Source organism: Rhinichthys klamathensis, unplaced genomic scaffold, assembly GCF_029890125.1.
Source record: "Rhinichthys klamathensis goyatoka isolate OS25496 unplaced genomic scaffold, OSU_Roscu_1.1 h1tg000138l_1, whole genome shotgun sequence".
Classification (NCBI taxonomy): Eukaryota; Metazoa; Chordata; class Actinopteri; order Cypriniformes; family Leuciscidae; genus Rhinichthys; species Rhinichthys klamathensis.
The window spans coordinates 401,859-407,858 of record NW_026606673.1 but is presented as its reverse complement, the minus strand read 5'-3'; positions in this window follow the sequence as shown (position 1 = coordinate 407,858).

The window sequence follows — 6,000 nt, the reverse complement described above, 5'->3', positions numbered from 1 at the left end:
CTTTTGATCGACTGGAATGGTGTTACTTGTGGTCTGTCCTCCAAGTTATGGGTTTCAGTGATAGCTCCATCTCTATGATAAAGTTATTGTATACTAACCCCTCTGCAGTCGTTATAACGGGCAGCAACTGCTCGGCTAGGTTCCCAGTCACAAGATCGTCCCGTCAGGGTTGCCCTCTATCACCACTTTTATTTTCTTTATCTTTGGAACCTGTTGCCCAGGCAATACGGCAGTCGGAGGCTTTAGAACCAATCATTGTTCAAGACACATCGCATTGCATCTCTCTGTATGCAGATGACATTTTAATCTTCACAAAAAACCCTTCTAAATCCCTTCCACATCTTCTTGAAATCTTTAAGAATTTCAGCAGTATTTCAGGCTACAAAATAAACTGGACAAAATCGGCTTTATTGGTGTTGGAGGGACTGGAGGACCAGATATCACTTTTCAATATTCCAGTTGTTAGTAGTCTTACATATCTAGGAGTGTCCATTAGTCCCTCACTCAACTTGTTAACTGCTGATAATTATAATAAAGTTCTAAAAAATGTGGAGGGTGACCTGAATAGATGGGGGATGCTCCCTACTTCCTTTCAGTCTAGACTTTCAGTTATTAAGATGAACATATTGCCTCGTGTTAATTTTGTGAGTAGTATGATCCCCCTAGCTCCACCGGGTGGTTACTGGAAGAAGCTACAATTAATCATTTGCTCTTATTTATGGAACAGGAAAAACCCCAGAATCAAAGTATCTACTCTACAAAGACATCGATTTTCAGGAGGTGTAAATCTGCCCAATTTTGAGTGGTACTCCTGGAGCTTTGTTTTGCGCTCACTTGCTATATGGTCGAATCCAGAGATTTTGGTGTCATGGCGTCCCATTGAAGAACGTTTAACATATCCATACTGTCTGTCTAGTCTGGTATATTCTAATATACCCCATAGTATAGTTAAATGCAATTTTGGGCCAATAATCTCTTATTTTTTCACGGTGTGGCATAAGGTCCACCGATTTACCAAAATTCCAAACACATTTTTCGCTCAATCCCCTATTTTCAATAATCACTCGCTTTTAATTGAGAAGAAACCAATTCTGTTCCCTCAGTGGCGCAATAGAGGGGTCTGTGTCCTTAAGGATATTATAGGGGAACAGGGTCTTCGTGCATTCCATGACCTAGAGAGAGCTTATAATCTGCCGGGCACTTTTTATTTCTATTTACAGTTACGCACAGCAATGCGCGCTCAGGGCGTTCCTTGGGGTATTGAGTTGGGGAATCATCCCCTTCATGTAATTTTTGACACTAAGGGTAAAATTAAGGGTATTGTTTCAGAGTTATATAAGTTTATAATCACAGCTTCACATAAACCTTTATCACTTATCAGACTCTGGAAGACAGATATTAACATCTCCCACTCCCAGGACCCAGACTGGTGTGTGGTTTGGTCAAATATCTCTCTATCATCTAGAAACCCTGATCATCAAATGATGCATTATAGATTAATCCACAGGTCCTATTTAACCCCGCGAAGATTACAACAAATGAAACTTAGAGACAACCCATATTGTGATTTTTGTCCAGACAATACCATTGCTACTTTTTACCACATGGTGTGGCAGTGTCCAGAGGTCAATAGATTTTGGCATAGTGTTTCATCCATCTTGTCTAGTATTATCAAAGGACCCTTCCCTTTTTCTCCATGCTTGTGTCTGCTCAATGATACATCGTCTCTAAAGCTAACTATTAACGATAGGCGTCTTCTTCTGGCTGGTTTGACAGCCGCTAAAAAAAATGATAGTCTGTCGCTGGAAACCACCACATACACGGTCAATGAGGAAATGGCTCTCTTCCTATCGGGAAATTGTTCAATTAGAGCTCTCTACAGCACGTTTACATTATGCCAAAACCTCCAATATTGACTGTTGGTCAGAGATAATAGAGAAAATAAATGAAATTATGTAGATAAGGTCAGACTTTTTCTATCTTCTACTGTTTACATCTGATTTGTCTTATACATATGCTGCCCAGTGTGTTTTTTTTATTTTTTATGTACAGCTAATGTATTCAAGAGGTGATGTTCAGTTTTGTTATGTTATTAGTATATACTCTAGAACATGGTATTGACCTTTGTGGATTTCATGGTGTGAGGGAAGAGGTTAGGATGTGCTTGATACTTTCAGGTATGAGATATTTATCTAATATATACACAATATCCAATGTTCTGCTCTGTGTTCTATGGTGTTGTGCAGATCTCGGTGGATGTCAGAGGGGTGGACGGGTGGCGGTGGGAGGGGGCTGAGGGGTGTGGGTGTGTGTGTGTGTGTGTGTGCCTTTTTTTTTTTTTTTTCAATACCTTGAGCGAATCTTGTTAGGGGCTGGAGGGTGGTTTTGAGCTGGGTATGATATGGGGAGGAGAAGAGAAACTGGCATCAGAATAAGTAACATTTTAATGTGCCTATGTATATTCAATGACGATGTAATCGGCCTATTTTTTCCTCTCCAATGTGTAAACAATGATTGTAAGAAAATAAATAATCAATTGATTACAAAAAAAATAAAGCTATGTAGGTTGTGTAACTGACGTGAGTTACATATTAGCATTAGCTATGTTATTATTAGCATTAGCTTAGTTATTATTAGCATTAGCTTCATAGCATTAGCTAGCTAACTATGTTATTGCATTTTTTACTAGTTAAAATGATGGTTATTGATATCAGGAATAAGATTTCTACTATAACAATGGCAATTTTTGATATCAATAATTTAATTTTCACTAGTGACGATGTTAATTTCTGATATCACGAATGTGATTGTTACTAAGAATTTTAGACATTTTAGATATCTAAAATAATATTGATATCAGATTTTCAGATATCAAAAATTATTTTTTTACTGGTAGCAATTCAATTGTTGATATCAAGAATAGACATTTCAACTAGTGAAATTTGAATTATTGATATCAGGAATTCACATATTTACTAACAAAGAAATGATTGATATCAAAATTATATTTCTACTAGTAAGAAATCAATTCTTGATATCAACAATTGATTTTGAATGGCAGCCTATGGTGACATTTTACTAGTGAAAATACAATTATAGATATCAAGAATTCATATCCTGGAAATGAATAAAAGTTCAAACAGCTTTCCATATTGGCAGTCCTTAACCTATGACTAATCAACGTTATATCACTAGCATTAATGTTGTTATTGCTACAGCTTAACAGATTGCAGCTGACCTGTCTAGCTAGCTAAACTTTTGCAATAATGTCATTCCACTATTGCACAGACATTTGATCGATTTACCAAAAACTGATTTCATAAAAACTTTTTTTTTTGGTGAATATGTCATCATAACTTAACTGAGGTGATGTTTTGATTTTTTTTTTGTGTATGTGATATGGGATGGTCCTTGTTTGTTACTGACGTTTTAGATTGCTTTCAGCAACTACCGACAAGAGACGACAGTCTGTCAAAAATCGCGCCACAGAAAAAAATTGCATGTCATGTGACTTAGCCAAAGCACATCATTGGCTAAACTAAGGTCTCCTCATTCCAACAAAAAACATGAGAATGTTTTCTTAAAGAAACATTGGCAATGAAATGAACACAAAGAGTATGTTGCCATATGGCAACACCATGCGGTAGAGGGTTATGTAGGCTATGTAATTAAATTGTTTCTTTTTTGTCTGATTTAGCTGTGTTTATTGTTGATAAAGGATCGGAAGTCTGTACCAGGGTTTTTATTTTGAATATTGACCAGATTCTGTGCCGTTTCTGTGTCTGACTTCCTGCCCGGTTCATCTGCTCTGTGCTCCTTCACGCTGGGATGCTTCTTGGACGCACAGCAGGGCTTCTGGTGTGAGCACAGACATTTAGTAGAAAGGCTGCGATCAGCTCTAGCAGCAAAGCAGACAGAATCAGTAGATATTTGGAGCGAGTCCGGGGTCATGCAAACTTGGTTTAAATGACTTTGTCGCAGGTGGGCCCCGTGATGAAGCTCAGCACTGGCTTAGAGTCTAGCCCCGCCCCTGCTCATGGTGCTTCCCACCCAGCAGATCTGACACTAGCATACGCCATAATACAGGAACAGGGACAGGAAATTGCAGAGCAAAGTCTAACGCTCTTGATTTTACAAAAGATCTATGATGATAATAGGGCTGGGCAAAAAAATCGATTTTCCGATTAATCGTTTTTTAAAATGTGGTCGATTCAAAATGGATTCTCAACGGCCACGAATCGATTTTTTCCATATTCAGGGCTCGCGGTGCTGCGTCTTCTCACTCTGCACAAGGCAAGCGTCAAGCGCTGCAGGCGTCGATACACACTCGTGTTTAGGAGTCGGGACATGATTCACTTGCACTATCGGGCCAGCATTGCATCGTAACTAACCTTTATCATTTTCACGTCTTTTTTAAGATTTACCAGTTTAAACATTCAAGCAATTTTAAACTATCCTGTGCTCGCGCACTCGTGCATGTTTTTCATTGCGTGCACATACAGCCTATATCCGCCTCACAAACAGCTCGCCAGTAACAAAAGTTATTTTTCGTGGATTATATCGCTTTAACAGTTAAAAACACGCAAAATGATGTCAAAACTCTGGTCTTGGTGAGTAACCTCGTAAAGACAGTCGGTTATGTCTTAAATAAGCATAAAACGCGTGTGACAGACTGTATAATGAAACAGTAATGGATCCGTGCACTAGTTCTTAAAGTGAACGCAGCCATATGTGTCTGTCATTAATTTTGTTGTCAAAACAACATAATATAGCATTAATTGTAAGGAATCAGAATTAATAGCCTATGTATTTAATTCAGTCAGGACTAAAAGACTATCCAGTGTTATTTTACATTGGATTACTTTATTCAGTTTCTGTAGTATTTCTGACCTACCCAAAAACTTTTCTTTTTATGTCTCTTTATTTGTGTCTTTAGGCCTATTCTATTGCATTTATTTGTGCTACTTTTTTCAATTTAATTCAAAGATTGAAATCAAGCTTCCATGTGTTGCATAAACTCTTAACAAAAAAATTACCCCATTGTAAAAACAAACATTTAGGTGAGATCAATGTAATAAAAAATTGTCTAAAAAATGATAACTGATATTTAGACTGAGATTTGTATTACATCTATAATCATTATAGTCGAATCGAGAATCGAATCAGGAATCGAAATTCGACTCGAGAATCGAAATCGAATCGAACTGTGAGCTTGTGAATCGAAATCGAATCGAATTTGAATATCTGAATCGATACCCAGCCCTAGATGATATAGAAATTAATTGCAATAAAGAATGCGGTCAATATCCCCAAAATATCGCAAATCATGCTTTTTTTTGCTGATGACTTATTAAGGGGAGCTAAGCTTGACTCCCCTGAAGTTTATATGTTTTATAAAGTTTTTTAAATGTGTTAAAAAAACATCAGAATCACTCACCCTGTTCCTGTGAATGTTTGTCAGGTCAGCACCTCACTGGTGTCTCTTCCAAGTTTGTCTGTTAACAGAGAGACCTTCTCCTTTATATTATGGTTACTCCACCCACAGAGTCCTTGGGCTAGACCAGATATCAGAACCATCTTAGTTAAACCCTTTCCACAGAAGCAGCTAGCCTTTCATTTAAATTCTTTAACTCAGTACTGACGTCACGGACTGTGCTGATTGGGATTAAAATTCAAATTGTGCAGTTTTCTGTTCGTTCAGCTGTTTTGCATCTGGTCAAGTAAGCAAGTAAGCATTATCAAAGTAAGCATTATGAGTAGGGGAACATTATTCATATATCTGAATATTATAGTGTCAGTGTGAGTTATAATGGTGGAAAAGTTCAGCTTGCTTAATCAAAACTATACAGAAACTGACTTCTAGACATATCCACTGGAGTAAAAATGCTCAGATGTATTAAATAAAGGTATACTGTATGTATACCTTATTTTTAGGTATCTAGCCTTCAATGTATGTATACCTTTTTTATACATTTTTAGTTGCATATAACAGCATCAGAT